At 46.8% G+C, this 12,888-nt stretch overlaps 1 protein-coding gene across 4 annotated transcripts in view; it reads left to right on the plus strand.

Annotated features, from left to right (window-relative positions):
• The first annotated feature begins 8,820 nt into the window (after nt 1-8,820).
• The window catches only part of WAPL (WAPL cohesin release factor), a 133,819-nt gene continuing 129,751 nt past the window's right edge, over nt 8,821-12,888 (plus strand). Inside the window, exon 1 of one of the 4 annotated variants that reach the window (XM_069753190.1) lies at nt 8,821-9,045. The gene's annotated coding sequence lies outside the window, so the exon portion shown is untranslated. The remainder of the gene's footprint in view (nt 9,046-12,888) is intronic. The other 3 variants (XM_069753191.1, XM_069753187.1, XM_069753188.1) reach the window with 3 other exon arrangements.

The following is a 12,888-nucleotide window of genomic DNA, read 5'->3' on the forward strand; positions in this document are numbered from 1 at the left end:
GCAGCTGGGACAGAGGAGGAAGGCGTTCTAGCGCATGTCCTACATCTATTGTTGGACATTGCTCTGCCCATGTGGCCTACTCCGCTTACTCCATCACCTAGCAGTAAGACTAGCACCTGCAACTTCAACACAGCCAGGGGGAAAAGACAGTAGGCTGTTCTCAAACTCATCATTTTGGGGGACAAGTTCCATACTTCTCAAGAGCTGTGGACAAGGAATAAACGAGACTGATGAGTGGTTGGTGCTGCTGGACCTAAATCCAGGCCTGGTGGTGTGCAATAACGGGCGAAATCTGGTAGCACCTCCTAGGCCTAGCTGGTTTGACCACATCCCTTGCCTGGCACATGTGTCAAGTTTAGTGGTGCAAATCTTTCTTAAAAATTACCCATATGTGAGAGGTCGTCTGTGCACGATTATGGCGTTCACACCCTGCAGCTGCTCGACGGTCTGCGCTGTAGCTTCACTTCTACCTTCTCGATCAGCGCCTCATATGCGACATATCAACAAGGTGGAACTCAAAAGTTGCATACGCTGTAGAGGCTGTGCGAGCAGAAGCAATACTGGAGTTTCAGCTGCAGCACGCACGGGTGAGTAGTTCTGTGAAACAACACTTCACCATGTCGTGAACACAACAGGGTGGCACTCAAAGTAGCTCACTGGCATCACTGGAGCATAGCAGGGAGGACATAGACCATACACCTCCCACAGAGGACAGTTTGTCTTTGCCTCTGGGCCGCCTGGAATGAATTATTATTTATATAGCATCATTAATTCCATGGTGCTGTACATGAGAAAGGGATTACATACAGGGTTATAGATATCATTTACAGTGAACAAATTTACAATGACAGACGGGTACAGAGGGGAGAGGACCCTGTCCTTGTGGATTTATGTTCTATGGGATAATGGGTAAGAGACAGAAGGTCGGGGGTGCAGCAGCTCTGGTGGTGGGGAGGCGGCAGAATGGTTATTGCAGGCTGTAGGCTTTCCTGAAGAGATGGGTTTTCAGGTTCTGTCTGAAGGATCCGAGGGTGGTGGCACTAGTGGCTAATCAGACGTGTTGAGGTGTTGAATTCCAGAGGATGGGGGATATTGGGGAGAAATCTTGGAGGCGGTTGTGTGAGGAATGAATAAGTGTGGAGGAGAGTAGGAGGTCTTGGGAGGATCGAAGATTACGTGAGGGAAGATATTGGGAGAATAGTGCAGAGATATAGGGAGGGGACAGGTTGTGGATGGCTTTGTAGGTCAGTGTTAGTAGTTTGAACTGGATTCGTTGGGGAATTGGGAGCCAGTGGAGGGATTTGCAGAGGGGAGGAGAGAGGTGGATTAGCCGGGCAGCAGCGTTGAGGACAGACTGGAGTGGTGCAAGAGAGTTAGCAGGGAGGCCACAGATGAGGGTGTTGCAGTAGTCGAGGCGAGAGATGATGAGGGCGTGCGCAAGCGTTTTAGTAGATTGAGGGCAGAGGAAGGGACGGATTCTGGCAATATGTTTGAGTTGGAGGTGGCAAGAGTTTGGACGTGCGGTTTGATGGACAGGGCAGAGTCGAGAGTTAGGCCGGCGTCACACTAGCGAGTTTTACGGATGTATGAGAGGTGTAGAAAATACGGATTGCACACGGTACAATGATTCTCTATGGCCCAGCTCCTATCTGCTGTATTTTATAGATCCGTATTATACGGTCTTTTACGGCCGTAGAAAATCGCAGCATGCTGTGTTTGTCAGCGTATTGCGCAAAAAAAAAAAATCGCCAATGAAAGTATGGGGGCGAGAAAAATACGGATTACACACGGACCAACAGTGTGTCTTGCGAGAAAGACGCAGCGGTGTTCTATAGAAAAGCCGGCAATTCAGTGCGGTGTACAGTTAAATCACACTGACAGGTTAGAATAGAATAGCTAAAATAAATGTCTATACATAGTATAGGGATATATATATATATGTCAGTGAGACACATATATTAATATATATATATATTTCATGCAGCGCTAGATAGCAGAAAAGCCGGTAATTCAATTGCCGGCTTTTCCTATCTCCTTCCCCAACCCGACATGATATGAGACATGGTTACATACAGTAAACCATCTCATATCTCTTCTTTTATTACATATTCCTCTTTAGTAATGTAAGAAGTGTAAAATTGGTGTAAAATTTGGGGGCTCTATCTATTAAATTAAAGGGTAAAATCGCGGAAAAAATTGTCGTGGGCCCCCACGCAATTTTCTCCGCCAGAGTGGGAAAGCCAGTGACTGAGGGCAGATATTAATAGCCTGGAGAGGGACCATGGTTATTGCCCCCCCCCCCCAGCTAAAAACATCTGCCCCCAGCCACCCCGGAAAAGGCACATCTGGAAGATGCGCCTATTCTGGCACTTGGCCACTCTCTTCCCATTCCCGTGTAGCGGTGGGATATGGGGTAATGAAAGGTTAATGTCACCTTGCTATTGTAAGGTGACATTAAGCCAAATTAATAATGGAGAGGCGTCAATTATGACACCTATCCATTATTAATCCAATACTAGTAAAGGGTTAAAAAAAACACATTATTAAAAATTATTTTATTGAAATAAAAACAAAGGTTGTTGTAATAATTTATTCTACGCTCAATCCATCTGAAGACCCTCGCTCTGTAACAAAGTAAAAATAATAAACCAACAATATACATACCTTCCGAAGATCTGTAACATCCCACAATGTAAATCCATCTGAAGGGGTTAAAACATTTTTCAGTCAGGAGCTCTGCTAATGCAGTGCTGCTCCTGCCTGCAAAACCCCGGGGAATGAAGGTAAAGTAGGTCAATGACCTATATTTACCTTCATTCGCGGTGAGGCGCCCTCTGCTGGCTGTTCCTGGAGCGTGGGAACTTTCCTAGAAAGCTCCCAGGCTCAAGTTCATATGAGGACAACCAGCAGAGGGCGCCCTCATATGAACTCGAGCCAGGGAGCTTTCAGATGGATTTACATCGTGGGACCTTACAGATCTTCGGAAGGTATGTATATTGTTGGTTTATTATTTTTACTTTGTTACAGAGCGAGGGTCTTCAGAAGGATTGAGCGTAGAATAAATTATTACAACAACCTTTGTTTTTATTTCAATAAAATAATTTTTAATAATGTGTGTGTTTTTTTTAACCCTTTACTAGTATTGGATTAATAATGGATAGGTGTCATAATTGATGCCTCTCCATTATTAATTTGGCTTAATGTCACCTTTCAATAGCAAGGTGGCATTAACCCTTCATTACCCCATATCCCACCACTACACGGGAATGGGAAGAAAGTGGCCAAGTGCCAGAATAGGCACATCTTCCAGATGTGCCTTTTCTGGGGTGGCTGGGGGCAGATGTTTTTAGCCAGGGGGGGCCAATAACCATGGACCCTCTCGAGGCTATTAATGTCTGCCCTCAGTCACTGGCTTTACTACTCTGGCGGAGAAAATTGCGCGGGAGCCCACGCCAATTTTTTCCGCCATTTAACCCTTTAATTTAATAGCTAGAACGGCCAAATTTTGCATATACACACTACTAACAGTAGTGTGGAATATGCAAAAAAATTGGGATATGAGATGGTTTACTGTATGTAAACCATGTCTCATATCATGTCGGGTTTAGGAAGGAGATCGCAAAAGCCGGTAATTGAATTACCGGATTTAAAGCTATCTCGCGCTGTATGAAATATTAATATATATACATATACTGTATGTGTCTACTGACATATATATATATATATAGACATATATAGACAGTATATATGTTTTTTGTTTTTTTTTAAACATGGATCCCTTGTATAGCCGTATGTCGGTTTTGCAAGCCTGCGAGGAAAACACGCAGTACAGATGCCATACGGATTACATACGGAGGATGCATGCGCAAAAAACGCTGAAACACCCTGCCTACGGAGGAGCTATGGACCACTATTTTGTGGACTTTTCAGCGTATTACGGCCATAATATACGGACCGTATTGTCTTACGCTGAGTGTGACGCCGGCTTATGGCTGATAGACACTTCTGCTGGTTGTCCTCATATGACCTCGAGCGTGGGAACTTTTCAGAATATTCTCCCAGCCTCGAGGTCATATGAGGACAACCAGCAGAGGGCGCATCACCGCGAATGAAGGTAACTACAGGTCATTGACCTACTTTCCATTCATTCGCTGGGGTTTTACAGGCAGGAGCACAGCTGCATTATAGCAGAGCTCCTGCCTGTAAAATATTTTAACCCCTTCAGATGGATTTACATCGTGGGACGTGACAGATCATCGGAAGGTATGAGATATTGTTGTTTTTTTATTTTTCCTTTGTTACAGAGCGAGGGTCTTCAGGTGGATTACCAGGATAATAAAATATTCCAACAACCTATGTTTGTATTTCATTAAAAGACTTTGTAATAATGTGTGTGTGTGTTTTTAACCATTTCATACAATTGGATTAATAATGGATAGGTGTCATAATTGACGCCTCTCCATTATTAATCTGGCTTAATGTCACCTTACAATAGCAAGGTGACATTAACCCTTCATTACCCCATATCCCACTGCTACACGGGAATGGGAAGAGAGTTGCCAAGTGCCAGAATAGGCGCATCTTCCAGATGTGCCTTTTCTGGGGGCAGATGTTTTTAGCCAGGGAGGGGGCCAATAACCATGGACTATCTGCCCTCAGTCACTGGCTTTACTACTCTGGCGGAGATATGAAATAGGAAATATCTATCCGATGATTTCTAGGTAACTATAAAATACACTTAAGATTATATACCTGTGATGTTCGCTGTTCACCTTGGTGTAGTATTTCATCTGATTGTGAGGCACTGTTTTAATATTTATATGTTGTTTTATGTATGTTAAATAAAGATTTTGTCTTAAAGTATACACTTCGTGACTAGGGTTTATTACCTTATGGTCAATATGTTTATATTGAGCTTGGAATGTGGCCCATTGGTAACCTGAGGAAATGGGTTGGTGCGTTTTGTTCATTCATTGTATGTAAACCATGTCTCATATCATGTCGGGCTTAGGAAGGAGATAGCTTTAAAGCCGATAATTCAATTGCCGGCTTTTGCTATCTCGCGCTGGATGAAATATTAATATATATACATATATGTGTCTACTGACATATATATATATATATAGATAGATAGATAGACAGTATATATGTTGTTACGATTTTTTGAGCACATGGATCCATTGTATGTCCGTAGGTCGGTTTTGCAAGCCTGCGAGAAAATCTCGCAGTACGGATGCCATACGGATTACATACGGAGGATGCCATGCGCAAAATACGCTGACACACCCTGCCTACGGAGGAGATACGGACCACTATTTTGGGGACTTTTCTGCGTATTACGGCCGTAAATTACGGACCGTATTGTCTTACGCCGAGTGTGACCCCGGCCTAAGGGTGGCATGGAAGCCACCACCTGTGAGGTCACTGGAGATTACAGTTTGCGGTTATCACAGAACCCTCTGAGCTGTCAACTGTCACTTGAGGTGAACTCAAGGAGCACAGTGACCGGCAATATGCATAACCAGGCGGAAACATTGTAGTAGGTTGGATTGCCAGACTGGCCCCTGCGTGACACAGGAGCACTACAGTACGGAAGTCCGACAGTGAACCAGTGGAATCATTACAGTGCATCAGATGGTGAATCACTGTTGGACTGCGTTGCCCACTAGAATTTGTTACACACAGCAAGCTAAATCTAAGTGGGCAGAAGGACCTGGTGTTTTAGCTTACTAAGGCTAGGGTCACATTGCGTTAGGGCAGTCCGTTTAGCGCATAGCGCTATGGACTGCGCTAACACAATGTCCCAAAAGGGATCGCATTAGCCGATCCCGCTAGCGCAGATCCCCGATCTGCGCTAGCGAGGAACGGACCGCGAACGCTGCAAGCAGTGTTCGCGGTCCATCACTCAAATGACGGCACATCGCTAGCGCACGCCCAATGTGGGCGTGCGCTAGCGATGCGTTCGCCATTACAGGCTATGGTGGCGTTAACGGACTACGTTACACCGCGTTATGCCGCGGTGTAACATAGTCCGTTAATCGCGGTCACATAACGCAATGTGACCCTAGCCTAAGTCTGGTATTAAACCACTTCAAGGGACCTGGTCCTTTATCCCACTTGGATTTAGCTTTCTCACAGTGAGCAGGCTAAATTCAAGTTGGCAGAAGGACCTGGTCCTTTAGCCTGCTAGATCTAGTAGATCATCTTTCATCGCAATGCGTCGCGCCGACGTACCGACAGACGTTGTGAAAGTTTTGTACGACGTGGGCAGCAGATGCAGTTTTTCGACGCATCCGCTGCCCATTCTGCAGTCTGGGGAGGAGGGGGCGGAGTTTCGGCCGCGCATGCGCGGTCGAAAATGGCGGACGCGATGTACAAAAACACGTTACGTTGAACATTTTTTTGTGACGACGGTCCGCCAAAACACGACGGATCCGTAGCACGATGGACGCGACGTGTGGCGATCCGTCGCTAATACAAGTTTATGGTAAAAAAAACGCATCCTGCGAGAACATTTGCAGGATCCGTTTTTGCCCAAAATGACGGATTGCGACGGATTGCAAGAAAAGGAAGTGAAAAAGAGGCCTTAGCCGAATGGGATTTAGCTTTCTCACAGAGAGCAGGCTAAATTCAAGCTGGCAGAAGGACCTGGTCCTTTAGCCTCCTATAGTATTAAAACACTCACAGGCACCTGGTCCTTTAGCCAACTGGGATTTAGTTTTCTCACAGAGACCAGGATAAATCCAAGTTGAAAGAAGGACCTGGTCCTTTAGCCTGCTAGGTCTAGTATTAAAACACTCACACACTCACAGGGACCTGGTACTTTAGCCGACCGGGATTTAGCTTTCTCACAGAGAGCAGGCTAAATTCAAGTTGGCAGAAGGACCTGGTCCTTTAACCTACTAGATCTAGTATTAAAACACTCACAGGGACCTGGTCCTTTAGCCGACCGGGATTTAGCTTTCTCACAGAGAGCAGGCTAAATTCAAGTTGGCAGAAGGACCTGGTCCTTTAACCTACTAGATCTAGTATTAAAACACTCACAGGGACCTGGTCCTTTAGCCAACTGGGATTTAGCTTTCTCACAGAGAGCAGGCTAAATCCAAGTTGGCAGAAGGACCTGGTCCCTTAGCCTGCTAGATCTAGTGTTAAAACACTCACAGGGACCTGGTCCTTCAGTCTGCTAGATCTAGTGTTAAAACACTCACAGGGACCTGGTCCTTCAGTCTGCTAGATCTAGTATTAAAACACTCACAGGGACCTGGTCCTTTAGCCGACCGGGATTTAGCTTTCTCACAGAGAGCAGGCTAAATCCAAGTCGGCAGAAGGACCTGGTCCATTTGGCCAATAGTTATAGAATTGACCCCTTCACAACGCATGATGTAGTTGCATCATATATAATAAAAATATTTTTTTAAAAAATATCACTTTTGCTTCATTTAAAAAAAAAAAAAAAAATTGGAAATTTGGAATTGACGTGTTCAGAAAGGTCTGACCAATCAAAATGTAAAATAATCTGATCAGTAAACGGCACAAAGAGAAAAAAACTCGAAACGCCATAATGACTTTTTTTTGGTTGCCGCAACATTGCAATAAAATAAGAGGTGATCAAAACATGGTATTCGCGCCAAAATGGTATCAATAAGAACGTCCCGCCAAAATAAAAAAAAATCCCAAAGGCGATGTGGATGGAAAAATAAGTTATGGGCAGGAAAAAAAATATTAAAAAAATGAAAATCGCCGGAGAGTTAAATCACTCCTAGGTGCATGCATGGAAAAAAATCTGTGGTTGTGTGATCTACAAGTTACGTCATATATCATAAAAATATAAGGAAAAAAAAATATCGCTTTTGCTCCATTAAAAAAAAATAAATAAATTGGGAATTGACGTGTTCAGAAAGGTCTGACCAATGAAAATATAAAATAATCTGATTGGTAAACGGCATAACGAGAAGTAAACTCGAAGCGCCATAATTACGTTTTTTTTGTCGCTGCAACATTGCAATAAAATGAAATAAGAGGTGATCAAAACATGGTATCCGCGCCAAAATGGTATCAATAATAACGTCCCGCCAAAATAAAAAAGATCTCAACGGCGATGTGGATGGAAAAATAAGTTATGGGAAGGAAAAAAAACGTTAAAAAACAGAAAATCGCCCGAAGGTTAAAACACTCCTAGGTGCATGCATGGAAAAAAATATGTGGTCGTGTGATCTACAAAAATGATCACCAGAAAATAAAACGGGACGCAGATGAGATTGGCGCAGAATATTGTACACACTGGGATTAAGGGGAAAATTCTTGCGTGTAATTGTCACATATAAATAAATGTGTGATCAGATGTCATATTTAGTCTGCGGCTCAAAAAAATCACATGACAGGATTCATCTATAGCTATATACAATAAGGGGCCTTCTGTGCACTAGGATTTAGCATTCTTATATAGAGCAGGATAAAACCAAGTCACTAAAGGACCTGGTCCCTCTGCCGACTAGGAAATAGCCGACTCTATGTGAGAAAGCTAAATCCCAGTGCACAGAGGGACCTGGTCCTTTAGCCGACTGTGATTTAGCTTTCTCTATACTGAGCCGGCTAAATCCAAGTCGGCAGAGGGACCAGGTCCGTTTAGCCGACTTGGATTTAGCCACAACCAGACGAAACGTTAGAAAAACTACTGTTCCCATAATGCCCCGCAACTTCCGCACTAGCGATCAGCCTATTGGTTTCGTGTGGTTATGCGTCACTAAGGGGTCACCGCCCTTGGCAGCGCATGCGCACTGGCTCCTGCTGGTTAATGGCTGAGTAAGGCGCTCGCTGATTGGCCGGCCGGGCGCTGTGTGAGCGTAGTGACGGAAGGGGGGCAAATGGCGGAGGGATGTTCCCGGGCCCTGTTTAAATAATAACAGCCGGGTCTTTCCTCCGGGTTTTATTTTCATTATTTTTGCCGCCCGTCTGCCGGGGTGCGGAGGAGGACGCGGCCGGGGAGACCGGCTGCCGCTGGAGAGTGACGCCGCGCTGTGAGTGGAGCCCCAGGGATTAGAGCGTGTGAGTTGTCGCCCGGTGGGTTGGAGGTGGGGGAGCCCGCATGCCTGGCTCCCGGGGGACGCGGCTCTCTCCCTCGGCTGTGTCACTGGGCCGGAGCCGTGCGGCCTAGCGCCCCCGCCGCTCTGGGGCCGAGTTGTGCGGAAGTTTTCTGCGGCTGAGTGAGGCCCGCGGAGGAGCAGGAAACTTTCCAGCGGCCTCGGGACCAACTTCAGGCTCCCGCGGAGCGCTGTCCCGGCGGTGCTGGGGAGGATGGCGGGCGGGCTGCTGTGTGGCGGCGCACAGGCCGCTCTGCTCAGATCTGCCCACATCCGGTGTCACGAGCGCTGCGATGTCGCGATAGAGCTGCCCTGACAGTAGCTGTCGTCTGTCCCATAGACCACAGTTCTGACGGCTTTGCGTTATCCGGTGGTCCTGTTGTTCCTCATGGCAATGTAGCGATTATGTGACATCTGGGCGTTCCCATTCCAGGCAGCAGTGATTGGCCAGTGTCCACCAGTGCGGGGCATCAGCCTAACTGGTGGTATCCGCAGCTCATGTATGTCCGCGGAGACCCCAGAATGGAGGTTATAGGGGGATCACCCATCCACACTACATGTGCATACTGGGGGTCTGACTGCCGGGACCCCGGGGCACCTTTATCCCCATCAGACGGCCACGACCGCTCAGCCTTCACCTCCGCTCCAGTCATGCCCATGGACCATAGGGAAAGAGGGGGCGTACTGCTGCGCCATTAGCGGGGATAAGTGCCCTGATCTGGTGCAGGTCCCAGCATTCGGACCCTCACCAGTCAGTAAGTTGTCATGTGGACCACCCCTGTAATAAGAGGGTTCTCCCCCATGGGACTGCTCCTGCCATGCTCTCATTGTGGTAGTGTGTGGGCGTAATGTGTATAATAGTGCTGAAATGTAGAAAAAGCCTATTCTGCCGCCCATCAGACAGGGTGAGTTACTTATTGTTTGGCAACTGGCGCAGTCATTTGTGTTCCCGCCGTCAGTGGCCCCCAGATTGTGAGCTGCCGCTCTGTTTGGGTGGGATGTAACATTCCTACTTGCCAGCTGGATCCTTGGACTATGGCCTTTTCTTATAACTTAGGCTAGGGTCACATTGCGTTATGTGACCGCGTTTAACGGACTACGTTACACTGTGGTGTAATGTAGTCAGTTAACGCCGCCATTGCCTGTAATGGCGTGCGCTAGCGATGTGCCGTCATTTGAGTGACGGACCGCGAATGCTGCTTGCAGCGTTCGCGGTCCATTCCTCGCTAGCGCAGATCGGGGATCCCTTTTGGGACATTGCGTTAGCGCAGTCCGTAGCGCTATGCGCTAAACGGACTGCCCTAACGCAATGTGACCCTAGCCTTAGAGACCAGTACATATTGGGATGCCCAGCAGTGTGGTACCGGAGTCCGCTGTCTTTGGCTGCCTGGATGGTGAAGCTGGTCACTGTTCTAGTGAGTGGTGGGCCCATGATTGAGGGCTAGAAGGCAAATCCCAGAAGCCAGGCATCCGGTGTGCATCGGGCTGTATGTGTATGATGCCGACAGCCGTGACGTGCTCGGTTTAACCTGTGAAATGCATATCATAGGGCAAAAAGTATTCCGGTGGTGTGTTGGGGTGGCAGCTGGTTTGTGACTGTCCCACGTGGGCTGGGCAGCAATCTCCAGTGTACAGGGTGCATCATTGACACCTGCCTGCTGAATTCTAGCAGCTGCTGCCTTGGTGGCTAGTACCTCATGCTTGTGCGATGTCTGTATCATTGGTACATGGCGGGGGGGCTATGCTTTCTCCCTAAGATGAGTCCCACTGAGTTTATCAGAATGGCGCCCCAGTACTTTCTACATTTTATTTGGTTGCTCGGAGCGCAGTCCAGTAGCAGCTGATCCCTTCTCTACATGTGGAATGAATTCTCAATCACAGGAAGGACAGAGCTTTTGTAGAAACTGGGCATTATAGGAAGGGTGATAAAGCCACTTTATGGTTACCACTTTGCCAGGGTTTGTGTTTATACTATTCTTGCTTCTGTTATCCAGGTTTTGGCAGATCTGAGGGTCTAGAACTGTGAATAGTCCACATTGCAGACATCACAGGTGTGATGGGTGAAGAGGAACCCAGAAGTATGCGTTATAATATAATGGGAACGTGAAAGATTACATAACTCTATTAATGTTTACGACCAGCTGCAGCCATCAATCATGGTTTTTATCACACAGCTTTAGGTTGGCAGTAAACTACATGTACGGCTGGGCTGGAGTCATTTATCTGTATGGTATACCATATGATCAGAGAACTTGTCAAGTCTTTGACAGCAGCCATCTTGGTCATTGAATACAAGGGAACATTGGTTTGGGTAATTGTTGATCTTTAGGTCATTTTCATCAGTGCAGTTATTGGAGAGGAGTTTGTTTTTGTCACGGAGTGAAGAGATTCTCTTTTGTAAGACTTTTTGGCTAATCAAGGGAACCTGTCATTAGATTCTTGCTCCTAAACCATGAGCAGCTTCAATCGGAGGCTGACTGTGTGACTGCAGACAGGGTCAGTAAGGAGAGTCCTAACTAGTCTAATGCGGTCTCTAACTGACCTCTCCTAACTCCAGTGGACTGACCAGGGCTGTGGAGTCGGTAAGCCAAATCTCAGACTCCTCAATTTCCCTGACTTCTGACTCCTCGGCTCAGACTCCGACTCCACAGCACTGGTCACTACGGAGCATGTACATAAATTGCAGCACAGATTCATCTCAACTAAAAGCCAATAACCCCAGATCCAGAACAGAACTGACATTTATAGGCCATTTCATAACTTTGACAAATTCTTCTGAAAACATTTAAAGCACATGCTGCTTTGTACTACTGTATCCACCTTATATATTTTTGCAGTCTGTCCATTTTATACCGAGTCCAACTCCACCAAAATGGACACAGAGTCCCGACTCCATAGCCCTAGGACTAAAGGTACCTTCACACTGAACAACTTAACAACGATATCGCTAGCGATCCGTGACGTTGCAGCGTCCTGGATAGCGATATCGTTGTGTTTGACACGCAGCAGCGATCTGGATCCTGCTGTGACATCGTTGGTCGGAGCAGAAAGGCCAGAACTTTATTTTGTCGCTGGATCTCCCGCAGACATTGCTGAATCGGCATGTGTGACGCCGATTCAGCGATGTCTTCACTGGTAACCAGGGTAAACATCGGGTTACTAAGCGCAGGGCTGCGCTTAGTAACCCAATGCTTACCCTGGTTACCAATGTAAATGTAAAAAAAAAAAAAACACTACATACTTACATTCCGGTGTCTGTCCCCTCGCCGTCAGCTTCCCGCACTGACTGTGAGCACCGGCCGTAAAGCACAGCGGTGATGTCACCGCTCTGCTTTGCGGCCGGCCGGCGCTGACACAGTGCAGGGAAGCTGAGGCCGGGGGACAGACACCGGAATGTAAGTATGTAGTGTTTGTTTTTTTTACATTTACAATGGTAACCAGGGTAAACATCGGGTTACTAAGTGCGGCCCTGCGCTTAGTAACCCGATGTTTACGCTGGTTACCAGGGAACTTCGGCATCGTTGGTCGCTGGAGAGCTGTCTGTGTGACAGCTCTCCAGCGACCACACAACGACTAAACAGCGACACTGCAGCGATCGGCATCTTTGCCTATATCGCTGCAGCGTCGCTTAATGTGACGGTACCTTTACACGATTCCTATGTACAACCACGGGAGAGACCTGTCAGTCAACTAGGTTGGGATGTGGAGAAGTCATCAGGAGGGACCTACCTTGGACTACTCAACCAAGAGCCGAAGGACTATTCATTAAAGGGAATCTTTTGTAACAGAACAATTGTTCAAACCAAGT

Source organism: Ranitomeya imitator, chromosome 2, assembly GCF_032444005.1.
Source record: "Ranitomeya imitator isolate aRanImi1 chromosome 2, aRanImi1.pri, whole genome shotgun sequence".
NCBI classification, from domain to species: domain Eukaryota; kingdom Metazoa; phylum Chordata; class Amphibia; order Anura; family Dendrobatidae; genus Ranitomeya; species Ranitomeya imitator.